This window comes from Papio anubis, chromosome 1 (assembly GCF_008728515.1).
Source record: "Papio anubis isolate 15944 chromosome 1, Panubis1.0, whole genome shotgun sequence".
In the NCBI taxonomy this organism is placed as follows: domain Eukaryota; kingdom Metazoa; phylum Chordata; class Mammalia; order Primates; family Cercopithecidae; genus Papio; species Papio anubis.
In genome coordinates, this window is record NC_044976.1 from 139,401,787 (window position 1) to 139,422,833 (window position 21,047).

The 21,047-nt window shown below is 40.5% G+C and overlaps 1 pseudogene; it reads left to right on the top strand.

The window, feature by feature from the left end:
* The first annotated feature begins 13,789 nt into the window (after positions 1–13,789).
* The window catches only part of LOC100999627, a 51,972-nt pseudogene continuing 44,714 nt past the window's right edge, over positions 13,790–21,047 (top strand).

Genomic DNA, 21,047 nt, shown 5'->3' on the forward strand with positions numbered 1-21,047 from the left:
ACAACAACAACCAAAAACCCAGAAAAGCCAAACTCTCCAAACCCATAAGATAGCTTAATGTTAGCTAGGCTTTCAACAAAATTCTTTTCATTTCTAAGTTGCAGAGAGAAGATAATGAAGTTGAATAAAGTCATAAGCAGTTGGAACACTGTGCTGTGCTTTAAGAATGTTGATTGGTGACCAGGCTAGTCTATAACATGCCTCGGGATTCTGTCTTTGTGCACTGTCCTGCTCTCCATGATATTCTATCAGTGATGTCAATAAACATAAACTAGCATGTTATATTTTTAATAAGTCTGCAGCAAAGGGTTACATGTGGGAAGAGGCTTATAATTTAATAATATGTGATCCCTCTTTAGATTTAATTTTGTTGCTATAAAAATAAGTTGGAATCATATATCTATAAAACCCAAATGTAGTGGCTCAGATGTTCTGGGGTAGTTGCCATGTTCCCTACCTTTCTCAGAGAAATATCATTGCAAACAATTTGTGCCATGTGTGCCTTCTACCTGGACTCCACAGATTGGTGCCTCACTCAAAGGGCAACTGGGTGACTCTTGGGAGAAATTTGCCCAGTGAGGGCGCTAATAGTAGACAATGACTAGAAAACTCAAAATGAGTCTTATTCTTAGAATATTCACCTTATAATTAAACGGAAGCAAGCATCAATGAGCAGTATGCTCTGAATGCTGAAAAGAAGACATTTAAAGACAGCAGATTCAAAACTTTAACTCACGATAGGCATTGAAACTGTACTTAGTTAAATTAAGAAAACTGGCAATTGGTAGTTATCAATGAGATGACTTCTTTTAGAAAATTGTTGGCAATGAAAATAATACTACTTCCTATAGTAGTAGTAGAAGTATACTACCACTCTTTCAGAATAGTATCTGACTCTCTTATAGGAAATTTTTATTGTTCTTATTTATTTTTTTGAAGACAAGGGTCTTGCTGTGTGGCCTAGGTGGGACTCAAACTCCTGGCTTCAAGTGATCCTCCCTGCTCAGCCTCCTGAGTAGCCAGGACTACAGGTGTGTATCACCATGCCAGGCTTGTTATGGGGAATGTTAATGTGAAAACAGATGATCCGCAGGCAGTGGTAGCACATGTGAAGAGACCACAGACAGAAGGCGGTGAACATAAGTCCACAAGAAGAAGGAGCATTGAGTCAGCACAATGACAACTCAAGAGGGGTGTTGAGAGAAGCACAGAGAAAGGGAGCCTAGAGGAGAGGTGAGGTAGATATTAGAGTTGCTGTTGGGACATGAAAATTGCCCTTGTGTCCTGAACAACTTTCCAGTTTCCTGAGGTCTGTGTCTTTTTTTTTTTTTTTCTGAGACAGGGTCTTGCTCTGTTGCCCAGGCTGGAGGACAGTGGCTCAATCATGGTTCACTGCAGCCTTGACCTCCTGAGCTCAGACAATCTTCCTTGCCTCAGCCTCCTGAGTAGCTAAGATTACAGGTGTACACCACCACACCTGGCTAATTTTTATATTTTTTGTAGAGACAGGTCTCACCATGTTGCTCAGGCTGGTCTTGAACTCCTGGGCTCAAGCGATCCATCCACCTCAGCCTCACAAAATGATGGGATTGCAGGCGTGAGCCACTATGCCCACTTGCCTGCATCTTTCAGGTGTGATTTATTCTTCATGTCTTTAGCTAAACATTGTGTTGCTTGAGATGACCCTAACATTTCTTGAAAATTTGAAAAAGCCCAACTAAGACTTCAAATAAAAAGGATGAGGTAGGGTTGTCAAATGACTTTTCTGGATTTTAGGGACAGTTTATATTAGGATTTATATCAAAGCCCCAAGCAAAGAGTCCTTGAGGAAATTGGTCCTTTTGGTGACAAAAGACATCAAACAAAGTTGGTGCCTTATCAGGGAAGCTGTCCATCTGTTTCAATTCCCATAAAGCATTTACATTTCTTTATATACTTCACAAAGGTTTTCCATTTATTTTGACCGATTTGACAATCACCTAAAAATATGTAAGTTTGACTTTGAATTCTGATTACCATTTAAAACCCATGGTAACCAAAAAAGTTTTCAAACCAGCATATATCCTGTAAATTTTAATAGATTTCAGAGAAACTTCAGAGTTAGAGGTATATGTTCCTTTGAGTGAGGCTGATATTCTGCAGTACCACTAGATATGAGATATCTTTTTAGTATAATGATGGCTTATGCATCTGTTTTCTTAACTTTAACAAAAGAAAATGGCATCATGGGGGGAAATGGGTTTAAAGAGAGAGTTTTTTTTTTTTCTTTTATTTAGGCAATTTTTTCCTTAAGGCTGAAGAATATCTATAGCTTCTTTCTCTTGGCTATATGAAAAGAGAGGAATGAAATTCAATCCTCTTCATCTTATTCTTTCCTTCTGATATTCCTCCTCCTTCATTAGTTGGCTGTAAAATGTTGAGCAATGGAAGATAAAAAGGAAATAGAAAGCAAAAGGGAAGACACTAGATTAGAAATGTCAACTTCTTTAGTAATAAGGTGAGATGAGAGCCCGGAACCACAGGTGGAGAGCTAGTCATGGAAATGGGTGTAACAGTGGGAGGAACTCAATGTTATCGCTCAGGGAGGGACAGAGATCTCTAGCCAGGTAAAACTGGAGCTGAAATGAATAATGTCTTAGGTCAAAATGAGGCATGAAGTTCAGGTCAGAGAGCATATCCAAGGCAGAGTTTGAGTCATCACTATGGAGACAGACAGATAACAAGTTCACCTGCTTTAAGAAAGAAATCAAGGTTGTTTTAGGCAGGCCTTAGAAGGCCCTCAGGCATTAGGAGGCTGGCACAAAAAGGTACATTGATGACACACTGAGGGTAGGATGAGATTTTTCTATCACTGATGGTCAAACAGGATTATTAGTCCACTAGTATACCAATAAGGGAAAAGAAAAGAGCTAAAAGAACTAAGCTTTTGTTATCAAGTATATTTCATCATCAATGATTCTTCCATAATGACTTCATGATGCTATGAGGAGGATCTCTTTGCTGCCATTTCTCCATATGAATGTTCATTAAGTCCTTTTGGGTTTCCTATGAAGACTTACAACCTAAAAGGACTTAATGAACATTCATATGAAGAAATGCCAGCAATGTCTGTTGCTGCAGGATGTGCTGATCTCTGCTGAGAAGTTGGTGTCCAAAGTCCTCCTGCTGGTTAATAAAGTCTTATAAAAGGTGGCGTCTTATCAGCAAATTGTCCATTTGCCTCAGAGTCTGTCTCTGGAAAACTGTGTCCCAAGTGTATGATTCTGATTTTAGGTAATAGCCAAAGAATCTTGCAAAGGGGACCCAAAAGATGCAATGGGGACCCAAAAGACACATTGGGGTTGTGGGTTGGAGAATCATTAAGAAAGTGTGTTGCATTAGATAAGTAGTCTAAAGTCACAGGAGTTCAGAGTTTAGAGAGTGAGGCAAGAGGGCAAGCCAAAGAATGGACAAATAAGAACAAGGAACTCAAAAGAGTTAAAGGACAGGCAAGGCATTGCACTCCCTGGCTGAACAGTCTAGGGAAAGGCCAGAAGCCCTGCAAGTTGTTGACTCACCATTCACTCATTCACTCACTTGATATTTGTTAAGCGACTTTTTAATGTTAGGTCTTTTAATGTTAGGACTTTTAAATGTTAGATAAAAAAGATGAGGGATATATCATAATGCACAAAACAGACATGGCCTCTCAAATTATGGTGTTTATGGTCAAGTAGAGCAGAGGCCACCAACATTGCCCCCAAGGAAATAAACTTCTTACCCAACCTGGAAGTCTGAAGAGCTCCCTGCTGGGGCAGAACCAGGCCAGGGCTGGGAGGAGCCTTGACCAATTGACAGTTGGTGGGCTTCGTTAAAGCGTTGACTTGTGTTTTTAACAGTCATTTAAAATTTGCCCAAGGATTTGTGTGTGTGTGTGTGTGTATGTGTGTGTATAAAATAGACTATTTATAGTTAGGTGATTTTAAAATTAATACTTAGTTGGTCAACAGACAGGAAATTTCAGATAGATGGAAAAATTAAGTTTAAGAGACCTATTGTACAAAAAGAAGATAAATATTTTTAGTTACACTTTTAAATTTAGGCCTTGATTGGCAATTTGGGGGAACTATCTTTCTCTTCTGTCATGTCTCTTATATAGGTAATATCTTCAAAATGCCTTTCTCATTTGTAACAACATCCAAAGTAGACTGCAATGCCTGTGAAAAAAAAATCAATCTACATTTTTTTTTTGCAGAACATACTAGACTTGTAAATAAATCATTAGTTGCATAATCAGTTGTATACTGTCTATTTCTGCTGCTAGATTATAAGCCCCAAGAGTGAAATATCGAGCTATATTTTGTTCACTGCAGCATCTCGTCCATGATAACCATAATGCCTACATATGAGATACTCAATAAACAGTGAACATATGGCTGCCTAAAATAAAATAAAATTAAACCAATTTAGTTTATTAACGTCACAAATTGGAAAACCTATTTTTCTTAAGGCCTTAAATGTAGCTTATAAAACTTGTCATTCTATCTATAATTTTAGTAAACATTTATCTAAGAATATATATCTTTATGTAAGAATATATTTCTGTGTACATTAATAATAGTCAATAAATTAATAATTTTAACAGGTTGACTTCCCCTAAACAATTAACCTCATTTATAAACCTAATTAATTTGTAGCTCTTATACATCTTTGTGTAAATTAAATGCAAGTTTTCTGATTCTCTTAAACACATCAAATGCTTCAGAGGGAAAACTCCCATACCCAGCAAACAACTCCTTCTAGCTTTGGAGAAGCTTTTGTAAATTAAATAACATGTTTATGAATATCTTAAATCAAGTTTATGTAAATGTTCACACTGTTTACAAGTGAACTTTCTTATGCCTTTTACATGAAAAGCACAGATAACTTCAATTTAAAATTATATGTTGTTTCAATGAGAAAAAATAATACCTATAATTACAAAACATTTTAAAATTTGACAAAAATATTAATAACAAAGTTTTTATATATTTTATCTTTGGTTTATTTTTATACATTTCTATGGCTTTAAAATCATATTTCTGACTAAAAAGAGCAGATTAAATGTATCATGTGGGCTACGGTAATGAAGGTAAAAGCTGGGGTCATGAGTTGGATACTAGTCATTAGAGATGTGAGTGGGATACTTATTTTCTGCATAATTCAACTCGGTCACAGAAGAACCCATGGAATCCTCTCTTTTGATTGGAGACTTTTTGTGAAGTGAATGAAGAATACTTAAGTTTGTGCTGTGGGTGTTACTATGAACTGTTTATGTCACTCCAATGTAGATGTAGAAATCCTAACCCTCAATGGGCTAGTATTTGGAGGTGGGGCCTTCAGGAGACGATTAGGACTGGGGGTGGAGCCTCCATGAATGAGAGTTGTGCCCATATAAAAGAGGCTCCAGAGAGTTCCCTCACCCTTTTCACCATTTAATGATACAGTGAGAAGGAACCATCTGTGAAACAGAAAGGGGACCCTCACTAGACACCAAATCTGTTAACGCCTTGATCTTGGACTTCCCAGACTCCAGAACTGTGAGCAATAAATTTCTATTGTTTATAAGTCACCCAGTCTATGGCATTTTGTAATAGCAGCCCAAATGGACTAAGATGGATGTCTTTCAAGTTTTACCTTTATCCAATTTTTATCCTCTCTTTCAACATTTTGTTGCCTGTTTTGGATAGGAAAAAATTCTTGAACTCTTCCCACTCTTAATTGGGTGGTCTGTAATCTTCTTGCTGGATAATTAGAGGAGTTGTTGAACTTTGTACTTCACCATTCAAGTTGTACATTTTCTAGTTTGATTGGATTTCTGCATTCTTTAAAAAAAATTTCTTGCATGGCTTTTAGCCACAATTCTGTAGTCATTTATTGAGATCTAGGAGATTAATCTGGTTAAAATAGGGGGTAGGTAAGAGCAAAAGTCAGGTCTCCTTCTTACAGAAAAGGAAGCATAAGGCATTCTAGAGAACAGTTTTTAACCACTCTGGGCCAATAAAATAAAAGTTCAGCCTGCAAGAGGTAAGCTGTCATGTTGTGCCCCTTAATTCCCCAAGCTGAAGCCTTGGTCTTACTGATTGCATGCACCATCAAGAACAGGGCCCCGGTGAGCCACAGCATAAAGAGACCATGAGTATTGCCATCTCTTTACATTTCTGGGGATATTAGCATCTCTTTAAATTTCTGAGTAACAAGTAGATCCGGCAGCATGGAATTGCAGACTACGGAAGAGGGATAAATAATGCAGATTCATTTAGCGACAGCAGTTAACTGACTGTATTGTCAAAAGTTATGAATAATCCATTTGCTCACTTGCTGGACTGACTTTCTCCTGCCTGAAGACCAGGAAAAAGGGAAAACCATAGTTTCCTATTGAGTGGGATGATTTGCTAGAGGAAGGAAACTCACAGGGGATAGTTCAATACCTAATCAGGGGGACTGAAAGGCAGTGATTTAATCAATCATCCTGAAGTTCCTTAGGAGAGGTCTGTGCAGGCTCATCTGAATGCGGGCTCCGGAACTCGCTCCCCATCCTCCGGGAGGATGTGCATTTCCGCTGCCATGTAGCAGACCCTAAAATGGGCATCAGCACCCACTGGATTTCCGGCGGAGGCTCAGTCAGGATGTCACATGCTGTAGAACAGCTGCAGAGGATGACAGTGGCAGCAGCTGACTGTGAATGCAGACAAGGGCTAAGATACTGGCTATAGAGAGATTTTCATTACCAAGAGAGCCTTCTCTTGGACAAATTATGTAACCCTACAGTCTATCATAGTCAAGCTGCTCATCTGAGACTTCAGACCCATGAGGCTAGTTATCTTATATCCGTGGCCAAGTCCAAGAAAGAGCCTATAACATCACAGAGATTTTGAATATCAATTTTTCAAATTGATTATCTGAATATCAATTACTCTCAGTAATATGAGATTTTTCCTGCCATGGGTCTGAAGACTCATCTTTTTCTTATCATTCCCAACTGCCTAACCCAGGTCCACATCATTTTTTACTTGAGTTACGACAGTACTTCCCTGTGTCTGCTCCCTGCTATAGTCCATCTTGAGTCCCCTGTCAAGTTAATTTTTAGAAAACTCCACCTTTTGTCACATCACTACTCTGCTCTGGACCTTTTTTTTTCTTTTTTTGAGATGGAGTTTCACTCTTGTCACCCAGGCTGGAGTGCAGTGGCATGATCTCAGCTGCAACCTCCGTCTCCTGGGTTCAAATGATTCTCCTGCCTCAGCCTCCCAAGTAGCTGGAACTACAGGTGTGTGCCACTACACCCAGCTAATTTTTGTATTTTTAGTAGAGACAGGGTTCACCATGTTGACCAGGATAGTCTCTATCTCTTGACCTTGTGATCTGCCCACCTTGGCCTCCCAAAGTGCTGGGATTACAGGCGTGAGCCACCACACCCACCCTCTGCTCTGGATCTTGTAGTGGCTTTCTGTTATTTAGTTATCTACTAAATAACAGTAGTTTGGAAAGCCAAACTACTCTGGCTTTCCAGGATGTACAGTGTCTAGCCTTGCTTTCCTGCCCAGCATAATCTCAGTTGCCTTCTGGAGGGCTGGTCCTCTTCAGGGGGCTTGCCTCCTTGCTCCACCTTATGGATTCTAGGCTCCTTTCCAGAGCTTGTTTTGTTTCTTTTTGACCTCTTACCTCTTCCATGAAGTCTCTCCCGTCCAGGCCATGCCAGTTTGTTCATTCATCCATTCATTAAGTCTATTTAGCACCCTTCACATTCCATGCAGTGCCAGGCTGTGGGTACATATTTGTAACCCCCTTGTCATCAAAGCTACTGAATATACATTTGTGCAGTTTGTGCTCTCACCAATGTGTCTGATTGAGGGGACCAGTAAAATCTACCTTAAAAAAGGAAAAAAATCTTTAGTACATTTATAATTGTGTACTCTGCATTACTGAGTATATTCTTGAAGGAAATAACTTCTGATCAAAGGATGCAGAGTACAGTTTCCTCTTTAACATTTTACACATTCAGTGATTGGAAGAAGTTTTCACAGCTTCTGTTTCCGTGCATTGCAAGCCTTGTTTCTTCTCCACTGTCCACACACCCTTGTTGGATATGTTCATATCACCATATGACCTTTGACCTGCCCCTTCATGACACAATGCCAAATAAATCTTGCCATGGATGACAGAAGTACTCTTGAAAGTCATTCTTACACTTGGATGCCTAACAACTTAATTTTACCCCCAAATATCTGTTAACTGCATAAACATATCCCACTAAACCCAAATTATATATATTCCCACCTCAACTTTGTTTTAGCTGGACCCCTTCGATTGCCCCCTAATACGAATGGAAATGTGGAGGAAAACTTCGTGTGCAAAGAGACAGCATTTTAAATCAATTGCAATTAAAATATCTTATTTCTGAAAATTTTTACATATAATAATGTAATCCCATTGTTAGGCCTCTTCCCGCATCCTTAGAAAGTGCTCGTGTGACTGGGTGTGCTGGCTCATGCCTGTAATCCCAGCACTTTGGGAAGCTGAGGCGGGTGGATCACTTGAGATCAGGAGTTTGAGATCAGCCTGGCCAACACGGTGAAATCCCATCTCTACTAAAAATACAAAAATTAGCTGGGCGTGGTGACCCGCGCCTGTAATCCCAGCTACTTGGGAGACCGAGGCAGGAGAACTGCTTGAACCTGGGAGGCAGAAGCTGCAGTGAGGCAAGATCGTGCCACTGCACTCCAGCGTGGGCAACAGAGCCAGATTCAAGATAAAAAAAGAAAAAGAAAAAGAAAAAGAAACGCCTATAATCCCAGCACTTTGGGAGGCCGAGGCGGGTGGATCACGAGGTCAGGAAATCAAGACCATCCTGGCAAACACGGTGAAACCCCATCTCTATTAAAAATACAAAAAAATTAGCCGGGGTGGTGGCGGGTGCCTGTAGTCCCAGCTACTCAGGAGGCTGAGGCAGGAGAATGGCGTGAACTCGGGAGGCGGAGCTTGCAGTGAGCCAAGATCGCGCCACTGCACTCTAGCCTGGGCGACAGAGAGAGACTCTATCTCAAAAAACAAAACAAAACAAAACAAAAAAAACAAACAAAGAAAAAAAGAAAGAAAAAGTGCTCATGCAAGTAAGGGGTGACACCCTTTGGCTTCATTAGCATTATGGTAAAGGTGCCACTGGATCCACTGGGGGTTAGGAAAGACTTTAACCCTCCCCAGCCTGCCCTGCCTCTCGTGCTCCAAGGCTACCCCTTCCCCATCACTCTGAGAGCCTCTCTCCTTGAAGGCCTCTCATGAGCCCTGTAGCTGCAGTTCTCCTGCTTCCAGACCCTCCTGCTTTTCCCCCTTAGCTTTGGCCAGGTCATCAATTAAGACTGACCACTCCAGGGCAAATCTAGTCATATTTTTTCTCATTCTGGTCTTTGTACCAGTTACAGTCTAGGAAGCAATCAAACAGCTTATTTGGCTGGGATTTCTGAAGATAGTTTAATATTGGTGCTTGTTTCAGGGGAGGTATGAGTTAAAGGAACCTGCAAGGGGAGTTGAGGCACATGGGGAGGAATAACAGCAGGAGTCTGTTACCTGGAAGAGAGCCTTCAGGCAAGGGCTTCCCATGAGGCTGTTTTGTCAGAGTGGAATTTCTCAACCTTGGCTACATTTTGGGTCAGATAATTCTTTGCTGTGGGGACTATCCTATCTGTACATTGTAGGATCTTTAGCAGCATTCCTGGCTTCTCCCTACAACATGCCAGTAGCACACAGCCACCTAGCCATCATAGCCCAAAACATCTTCACATTGCCAACTGTCCCCAGGTAACAGGGTCAATTCATACCTGGTTGAGAACCATTGTCATAAAGGGATGGAAATGATTTCAGACCTAGAGCAATGGGTGGGGATGGTGAGGAAGAGGAAGGAAATAACCCTGTGTCTCTCTTAGCCTGTCCTCTCATCTGTCTACTTGGCATTGCTGAACCCAAACAGAAGCTAGAGGACAAGTTTGTGTTCCCTTCAGGATGCTCCTTTCTTTTACTTTGAGACTAAGCCCCAACAGGCAATTATAGCTGCAGCTCCCAAGCTGGAGCACAGAGTCACTGTGGCCACAAGCCATTCATTCACTCACTTGTGACTGCTGACAAAGATTGCCTCTGGCAGCACAGAAGTTAGTTATTAAAGTAATTGCTAGGGACAGGCCTGTGCCTGTTGTTTTCACCTGTTTTTGCTCCACGCTAATGCACAGCTTGCTTATTTCCTGTTATTTCTAATTTAACATCTTCATTCATATCTCCCTGCTCACTTCTCAGGAGAAGCACCTTGGCAAAGTCTACAGAAGCTGGAGGAATAATCATTGTATCAATATAGTTCTGGACTCCCAGGACTTCTTTCAAGACAAATCCTATCATGGCCAAAGTTTCTTCTCTCATTTGTCCCTCTGTATTGCTCCCAGAGCCTTCTAGAGGAAGTATTGCCAAACCATTATTCTATTGATGTTATTTTGCACTCATGGTTTTGTGTTTGGATGACACTTTGACCACCTTGTTGACATCATGCACAGAGCATTCTATTAGGCAATATTTTGTTGATTGATTAATTGGATAGATCCTTAGCTATCTTGGGACAGGGTTTCTATATTTTGTTGAGAGAGTTTGTTTACAACAGTGCTTATTAAATTTTAATAAGAGCACAAATCACCTGAGACCTTGTTGGAATTTAGATTCTGTGATTAGATATGGGGAGGGGCCCGAGTATGCATTTCTAATAAGCTCTGGAATGCTGCTGCTGGTCTGCAGACCATATTGTGAGTAGCAAGGAGCTAGGTGATAGCAAGATACAGAGGCCTTTCTTATATGAACAATTCTTTCAATAATACTTTTAACCTGTTGCAAAACTGGGTTTGGCATTGTAAGGGAGACTCATTCTTGCTTTTTATCCTAAAGACCCCATGCCACTCTGCATGGAAAGATAGAGGCTTTCTGGCTGTTATATTCCTCAAGAGATGCTGCTTTTTTGACTCCCAGTCTATTTCCCACATCACCAATGTGAGCCAACTTCTGTTGCCTTTGTGCTGCCATCCTCAGCTTTGTTCCACATGCAATACTTTTTATCTTGATGCACAAGGGAAAAAAAAAAAAAGACATTTTGTCCTGAGCCTGGGTAGAATTTGGCTATTTCCTCTCTCTGGTGTGGAGGAATCATTTTGGTGACAGGGAAATAAGTCAAGCATGGCTGCTTTTCCACAAGGGGCCAGGTTGGGGTATGCATATATGTGTGCATACCTGTGGGCTGTGAACTCAATTTAGTTTTGCAGTGAAGTTCCCTTCTATGAACTACAGAACACTGTAATGTTTCCTGAATGCTACCCCAATGCAGCAGGGAAACCTTACAGAGACTCTGTTATTATAGAAGCCGTCGTTGTTTACTTCAGAATTCTCACTCATGACTCATTGCATCTCTCTTCTGAGAGAGTGTTTTTGGTCAGCCAGGAACACTGATTGAGTGGTTTTTGAGGTTACAGACCTCACGGAAGGGCTGGAATGGATCCAAGTCTGAATAAATTATGGATTGTTCTCAGATAGTCATCTTAGCAATGGGGCATATCCAATGAACTGGCTCAAATGCTTCCAAATGACTTAGATCCTGCTCTTGATATATGTAAAGGGTGGTGAAGAGAGGGGATTAGCATGTAGAATGTTGGAACTCTCATTTAAAGAAAAGCTACTCCCTTTGGAAAGAAAGCCCCCCTTTTCCCTTTCTGCCTTCAGGCTAAAGGAGATTGTTATCACATCAACTGATGTCTGTTGGGATAGGTGACTATATATTAAAATGATATGAATGAGATAAAAATCACCCTACAGCAGGAAAGGAAGGAACAAGACTTCATGTTCTACTAATTCTATATAAGTTAATTTAAAACAAAGGACAGAGGGAAAATTCTAATCAGGCTTATCTGTGTCAGTGCCACTTGGGTTTCAAAGTAGGTAGAGCAGGTTTGAACTCTGGGAAACTAGAGAGCTTGTTGTTCTTGGTTTCTGGGTAAGGAGGAGAGGCAGAGAATGGGAGAAGCATTCAAAGATTAAATGATACAATATGGTTTTTATTTAAAAAATTACCCATATATGACAGTTTCAACTATTTGCAAATTTGCAGATCTTCTTTCCCTGATATTCTGTGAAATAAACAAATACAACCAAAAATAGAGAATACATTATGTACAACAGTGTTTCTCAACTTCAGTACTGTAGACATTTTGGGTCAGATAATTCTTCGTTGTGAGGACCGTTGTGTGCAATGTAGGATGTTTAGTAGCATCTCTGGCCTCAACTCAGCAGATACCAGTAGTATATCCCCAACAATTGTGACAACCTAAAACATCTCTAGACATTGCCAGATGTTCCCGGGGTAGGGGCAGGGGAGCAAAATCTCCTTCTCCTCCAGTTGAGGACCACTGATCTGCACCAAATCTAGAGGGTATCCCCTGACCTAATACTGTAGGTTTTCACCTGGAGTCTTCATACAGCTCCACTAACTTCTGCTGTCATTTTATTTTATTTTTTTTGAGACAAAGTCTTGCTGTATTGCTCAGGCTGGGGTGCAGTGCATGATCATGGCTCACTGCAGCCTTGACTTCCTGAGCTCAAGAGATTCTCCCACTTCAGCTTCCCAAGTAGCATATGCCAGAAGCATATACCATCATGCCCAGCTAATTAAAAAAAAGTTTTTTGTAGAGATGGGATCTCGCTGTGTTTCCCAGGCTTGTCTTGAACTTCTGGGCTCAAGTGATTCTCCTACCTTGGCCTCCCAAAGTGCTGGGATTACAGGTGTGAGCCACTGCACGCAGCCAGCTCCCACATGGACGCAAGACCTGGGCAGGGTTCACTGGTAACACTTGTGACAGGCCCATTGCAGGTCTCCAGTGTGGAAAGTGGTGTCATCAGGTGTTGCAAGAGAGACAGGTGTTCCTGCTTAGCCTCCTTCCCCATCGTGGAGCAGCAGGGGCTGAAGGGAACATGGGGCTTTCTGTCTTTTCTCCAGAGAGAACTGCTCCCCTCAAAGCAGGGAAACAGCTGGAAACTCAGGCATGCCTGTGCTGTCTGTGTAAAGACAGACCACAGCTGAGCCAAGATGCTGCAGGGCTTCAGGCTGAGAGGGAAAGTGCAAGGACAACAGGCTCCCTTGGTGCCAGATCATCTCCAGGTTAGCAATATGTACCAAGATTTAAACATATTGGGCTGCCCTTTAATTCAGCAATTCCACTTTTAGGAGCTTTCCTGAGAGCATATTCAGGTAAGTATGCAAAGACTGTATCTAAGAAGAATGTTTAAAATATAAAAAGAACAAAACTGGTTCTACCACTGTTTGGGGATTGGCTAAACTATAGTAAATACAGATAATGGAATAAAATATACATATTGTATTACATGTTTTTCTATTTATGATTTAAAGAGCTTGATGGTAAATATCTATATATCTTTATCTGTGTCTATTTCTTTATCTTATAATACTGACAAAATAAAATACCCTATTACCCCACTTATTTAAAGTATGTGCATATGTGTGCCTGTGTAAGTAGGTATTATGCATGTTCTTGTGTGTCTGCCTGATCGGCGTCTGGCGATCGAAGATCATGACGCATAGCGGCGGCATAAGATCTGGCGGTTAACCATTACGGCATCGGCAATGGCAGCAGATCAGCAACGACGCGATCGGCAGCATAACGCCATACATCGGAGCATCAAGATCATGACCAGTGGCATAACATGATCAGCATAAAGACGGCATGGCGGTTATATGGCGACCAGCAGCATGACCTACATCGGCACAGATCGGCATGGCATGGCGACGATGGCGGCGATCGATCAGCATGGTTAACAGACCGTTACATCATGGCGGAAGACCATACAAGATCATGATCAGCAAAGATCATATAAGATCCAGCGAAAGATCATATACATTCATATAAGATCATGGAAGATCCATGGTTATGACCGTTAAGACCAGTGTGCGGGTATGCAGGCATGTGTGCGTGCATGTGTGTGTGCATGTGCATGTGTGTGTGTGTACAGGTGTGTGTGCATGTGCGTGTGTGTGTGCATGTGTGTATGTGTATGTGTGTGCATGTGCATGTGGGTAAAGCCATACGGCGCAAAATCGTCTGAAGGATCGCTCCAAACTGAGTGTATTGGCTATTTCATTTCTTTTATTTTACATTTTAAGTGGTCTGTGAGTGATTCACCAGGTCTCCATTTTTAAAAGAAAGAGCTGATTTGCATTTTAGAACTGCGTCGCATGCCCACATTTTGTCCATCCTAGTTGAAATAATAGATTTCTCTCTAAGTTAAAAGTCACAAGAATGATTCTTATCTATCTTTGGTCCCGAGTTCATTGTTGGAGCTCATTGTGATATTGCAGTTGCCACCGTTTCTCCATGCTTCTCCAAGGAAGCTATGGCTTATCTTGAGATAGCTCCTGCTCCTTCACTTCCTAAATTCTGGATTTAAAAAGCCACTTAACCCAAGGAAATGAGTTCTGATATTATGGGGACATTGCCTGCTGTTTAGGGTGTTTATCCAGATATCTCAGACTTCAAATTTTAGGATATCTCCTGCAAATTGATAATCCTAACACTATATTTACCAAGCTACACAGAGCTTAAAGAGATTTTTCCATTTGGGGCATCTCTGCCCTTCATCACCGATGACCTTCCTATTTCAACAGGACCCTGTTACAGGTGATCAACACTTGCAAATTCAGCAAAAGCCAAAGTCAAAAAGTTATGGGTTTGTCACTGTCAATGGTTTCTACTTAGAGAGGGGGAAACTGGTTCCATCTCTACTGGAGTGCAGTGGCACAATCTTGGCTCACTGTAGCCTCCGCCTCCCGGGTTCAAGCGATTCTCCTGCCTCAGCCTCCCGAGTAGCTGGGATTACAGGCATGTGCCACCATGCCCAGCTAATTTTTTTATTTTTAATAGAGTTGGGTTTCCACCATGTTGGCCAGGATGTTCTCAATCTCTTGACCTCATGATCTGCCCTCCTCGGCCTACCAAAGTGCTGAGATTACAGGAGGGAGCCACTGTGCAATTTTATTATATTTTTAGAGATGAGATTTTACTGTTTCCCAGGCTGCAGTGCAGTGGAACAGTCATAGCTCACTGTAACCTCAAACTGCTGGGCTCATGAGATACTCCCACCTCAGCCTCCCAAATATCAAGGACTACAGGCATATGCCACCATGCCTAGCTAATTAAAAAATATATATATTTTTGTAGTGGTGGAGGTCTTACTATGTTGCCCAGGCTGGTCTTGAACTCCTGGCCACAAGCAACTATCCTGCCTCAGCCTCCTGAGTCACCGGGATTACAGATGTGAGCCACCACAGCCAGCTCTGGACCACACAGTTTTGCTGCCACACCCTTTCCTCCTCTGGATAAGAATGTTCTGATTTCAATAACACAAGTAGAGGGATTGTGTCACAGGAACCATAGGGGTGAAGTGCAGGTCAGCCAGTGGCTTTGGTCTCATAGGAGCAACTCTGAGGGTACCTGCAGGCGAGCGTTGTATACTTGATGATTTCATATGGTCGTCAGCTTCTCTTTGGTTCCAGAGTTACTGTTGTGCCCACTGGATTGATCAGTTTTTATTCTTTTCTAACATGTTGTATTTTTAACAGTTTCTACTCAAGATAGTAATTTTCAGAAAATTTTCCTTTTAGGTATTTCATTTGGATTTCTTATAGCAGAAGTTTTCTCTTTTAAGTTTTCCACTCTGAGATTAGCTTTGAGGACTATAATGAATGAATCTTACCTGAAGCCTCCTATTATTTAACAAAAAGGTCTGTAGAGATAAATTGGCTACATTGTGAACAAGTATGCAAGCAATAAGTGAACACTCCAAGTGGGGAGTTGCTTTTCTATTTTATTGTTGCCTGAACATGCATGTTATCTATTCTGGCTTTGGTATACGGGGCTTTGACTCTTTGGAGCAATGTTAGACCTTGCCTTGGTTGAAAGATGTCCTCACCTATATTGGATAAAATGCCCCCACTTATATAGGATAGAAGATAAAAGCACTTTTGAAGAAGTTTGAAACATCCTGGGAATTTTTCACATTGCTCTCTGTCCTATGTGTTTCATTATAGAATTTGCAAATAAAAATTATTTGTACTATAACAGATCTAAACTTCTGATGTTCAGTATGAAGAAGAATCTAACTCAGTGAGGTAACAACAAACAACAGGATCATCTAGACTTGCCTCTCCCTGGCCTCATTGCCCACCATCACCCCCTTTGCTCATGACACTGCATTCTCCCTGGTTTTCATCTTCTAGGTTGTAATTTAAATGCCCCTTCCTTAGGTAAGCAACCTCTCAATCTCTAGAAAACAGCAAGAATAGAAAGTCCTGTAGTTATATGATCTCATAGGACTCTGATAATCCTCCCTTGTATCTTTTATCAGAATAGTAATTATATGGTTATCTACATAATTAGTTGTTTAACATATATCTTTTCCCTAGACTGTATACTCAGGGACCAAGGCTGACCATGTTTGTACTCCTAAAATTTAGAAGAGAATATGTATGACTCAGTGCAAATCCATCCCTAACAGTAAGTGGGGTGGGGAGAGGATTAGAGAAGGGGAGAGAAAAAAGTTATATATTTCTCTGATGATGAGTAAGGTAGATCACCAGTTGTCACATGAATTAGGAGAATCTTTCAGGTAACAAGACAGTTCCAAATAGCCCTGAATAGAAATCTGTCTGCTCTGATTGCTTTAGCCTTACCTGATATGACCTGGGACATCTGAATGACAATGTTGTCAAGAGGGTGACAGTGAGAATATGAAGTTGACAGCAGTAATAGCAAGGGGTCTCTCTGAGTCAAAGCTAAAAAGGAAGAGATTGACCTTGTATACTGGCTATGTTCATTTCATCTTGGGGTGACTTTGGTGCCTATTTCAATGACACACACGAATGGAAATAACTTCAGTAGAAGCTGGGCTCTTACTCACTGTAATATCTTTTTTCCCCATTTTTTTTTTTATTGTGGTAAAATACACACAACATGAAATTTACCATCTTAACAGTTTTTAAGTGTTTCATTCAGTGGTATCAAATACTTTCATAATGTTGCACAACTATCACTACCATCCAACTCCAGAACTTTCTCATCTTGCAAAACTGAAATTCTGTACTCATTAAACAACTTCCCTTTTACTACTTCTGCCCATGTAATTACCATTCTACTTTCTGTCTCTATGATTTTGATAACTCTAAGTATTTTATATAAGTGGAGGGCTGCACATAGTGGCTCACGCCTGTAATCCCAGCACTTTGGGAGGCCGAGGTGGGCGGAGCATGAGGTTGGGAGTTCAAGACCAACCTGGCCAACATGGTGAAACCCCATCTCTACTAGAAATACAAAAATTAACTGGGCGTGGTGGCGGGAACCTATAATCCCAGCTACTCAGGAGGCTGAGGCAGGAGAATCATTTGAACCCTGGAGTCAGAGGTTACAGTGAGTCGAGATCATGCCATTGCACTCCAGCCTGGGTGACAGGGTGAGACTCCGTCTCAAGAAAAAAAAAATAATAATATTAAGTGGAATCATACAGTATTTGTCTTTTTGTGACTGGCTTATTTCACTTAGCATGATATCCTCAAAGTTTATCCATATTATAGAATATGTCAGAATTTTCTTCCTTTTTCAGAAACAATAATATTCCTTTGCATATATATGTATGCCATAGTTTGCTTAATCTGCTCATCATCAATGGTCACTTGAGTGGCCTTTCACCATTGACTATTGTGAATAATACTGTTACAAATACAGATGTACAAATATCTTTTTAAGACCAAGCTTTCGATTCTTTTGGGTATATACCTAGAAGTGGAATTGCGGAATCATGTGGTAATTCCATTTTAAGGTTTTTGAGGAACCACCATACTGTTTTCTGTAGTGGTTTGATATGGTTTGGCTCTGTGTCCCCACCCAAATTTCATCTCGAATTGTAATCTCCATATGTTGAGCGAGGGACCCTGGTGGGAGGTAATTGGATCATGGGGGCAGTTTCTTCCATGCTGTTGTCCTGGTAGCGAGGGAGTTCTTATGAGAGCTGATAGTTTTAAAAGTGTTTGGTAGTTCCCCCTTCACTCTCTGTCTCTCCTACTGCCTTGTAAAGAAGGTGCCTGCCCCCCCTTAGCCTTCTACTATGATTGTAAGTTTCCTGAGGTCTCCTCCCACCAGGTGGAACTGTGAGTCAATTAAACCCTTTTCCTTTATAAAGTACCCAATCTCAGGTAGTATCTTCATAGCAGTGTGGGAACAGACTAATACATGGATGTACCATTTTACATTTCCACCACCAGTGCACAGGGGTTCCAATTACTCCACATCCTCACTTGTAATTTTCTATATATTTTTTATAGTAGCTATCCTAATTGGTGTGATGTGGTATCTCACTGTAGTTTTGATTTGAGTTTTCCTAATGATTAGTGATGTTGAGTGTACTAGTTCATTCTCACACTGCTATAAAGGACTACCTGAGACTGTAGTAATTTATAAACAAAAGAGGTTTAATTGACTCACAGTCCACAGGCTGTACAGAAGGCATGGCGGAGGAAACCTCAGGAAACTTACAATCATGGTGAAATGGTAAAGGGAAAGCACACACAGCTTCATGTGGCAGCAGGAGAGAGAGAGAGAGAGAGAGAGAGAGAGAAAGGGAAAGAAAGGGGAAGCGCTACCCATTTTCTAACAACCAGATCTTGTGAGAACTCATTCACTATCATGAGTACAGCAAGGGGGAAGTTCACCCCCATGATCCAATCACCTCCCACCAGGTTCCTCCCCCTATATTGGGGATTACAATTCAATATGAGATTTGGGTGGGGACACAGAACCAAACCATATCATTGAGCATCTTTTCTTTGCTTATTGTCCATTTATAGATCTTCTTTGAAGAAATGTCTATTTAAGTTCTTTGTCCATTTTTATTTTTTTGTGTATTTAGGCATTCTCTACATATCCCAGACACTAATATCCAGATACATGATTTGTAAATATTTTCTCCCATTCTGTGGGTTGCCGTTTTACTCTGATAGTATCTTTTGATGCACAGAATTTTGTAATTTTCTTATTTTTGAGTGTGAAACAACAATAATCGTTTATTATTGTTATCTCTTATGATTTGGTGACTGGGTTCAGCTAGGTGGTTCCCACTCAGAGTATCTCACCTGGCTGCCATGAGACAGGATAATGCTGGAATCATCTTGAAGGCTTCTGCATTCACATGTTTGGCACTGGGACCAGGAAACTTCAAAGTGCTGGGGGCTGAAACAGCTAGGGCTCCTCTGACTCTCTCTTTACCTTCCTGTGGTCTCTGCAACATGGTGGTTTCAGAGCAGCTATACGTATGCTCCAAAGACATATGTTCTGAGTGAGAAAACTAGTTGAAGCTGTATCACCTTTTAAAAAATATTTTCATTGGCATATAATTGTTCATATTTATGGGGTACAATATGATGTTTTGATACATATATATGGTGTAATGATCAAATCATGATAATTAACATACCTATCATCTTAAACTTTGTTTTGCTGTGAGAATGTTCAAAATCTTCTTTTCTATTTGAAATGGACAATTCATTATTGTTAGCTATAATCATCCTGCTGTGCAATAGAGTACCAGAGTATATTCCTCTTATATAACTGTAATGTGTACCCCTTGATTATCTTCTCCCCTGCTTCCTCTTCTCACTGTTCTCCCCAGTCTCTGATAACCACTATTCTACTCTCAATTTCTATGGGATCAATTTATTTAGATTCCACATATGAGTGAGGTCATGTGGTATTTGTCTTTTGGTGCTTGGCTTATTTCACTTGACATAATGTCCTCCAGTCTCATTCATGTTGTCACAAATGACAGGGTTTCATCCTTTTTTATGGCTGAATAGCATTCCATTTGTGTATATAGCACATTTAAAAAATCTACTCACCCATTGATGGGCATTTGGTTGATTCCATATCTTGGTTATTATGAATAGTGCTGCAATAAACATGGGAGTACAGTTGTCTCTTCAATATACTGATTTCATTCTCTTTGGAATATACCAAGTAGTGGGATTGCTGGATCACATGGTAGGTCTATTTTTAATTTTTTGAAAAAGCACCATACTGTTTTCCATAATGTCTCTATTAATTTACATTCCTACAAATAGTTTATAAAAGCATTCCTTTTTCCACATTCTCACTAGCATTTGTTACTTTTTTGTCTTTTTGAAATTAGCCATTCTAATTGGGGTAAAGTGATATCTCATTGTAGTTTTGATTTGCATTTCTCTGTGATTAGTAATGTAGAGCATTTTTTTTCCTATATCTGTTGGCCATTTATGTCTTCATTTGAGAAATGTCTGTTCAGGTTTTTGCCCATTTTTACATAAAATTATTTGTTTTTTGGCTATTGAATTGTGTGAGTTCCTCATAAGTTTTGGATATTAACCCCTTAACAGATGTATACTTTGCAAATATATTCTCCCATTCTATAGGTTTTCTTTTCACTCTGTTGACTGTTTCCTTTGCCGTGCAGGATCTTTTTAGTGTGACGTAGTTCCATTTGTTTATTTTTGCTTTTGTTGCTTAACTTTTAAGGTTTTGTCTAGAAATCCTCGCACAGACTTTTGTCATGTAGCATTTCCCCTATGTTTTCTTCTAGTAGTTTCATAGTTTTGGGTCATATATTTAAGTATTTATGTTATTTTGAGTTGGTTTTTTGTGTATGGCAAGACATAGGGGGTCTAGTTTTATTTTTATACATGTGGATATTCAGTTTTCCCTGCACCATTTATTGAAGAGAGTGTCTTTTCCCCATTGTGTGTTCTTGGCACCTTTGTCAAAAATCAGTTGGCAGCTGGGCATGGTGGCTCACTCCTGTAATTCCAACACTTTGGGAGGCCAAGGCAGGAGGACCGCTTGAGCTCAGGAGTTTGAGACCAGCATGGGCAACCTAGTGTGACCTCCTCTCTTCCAAAAATAAAAAAAAGTATGTAGCTG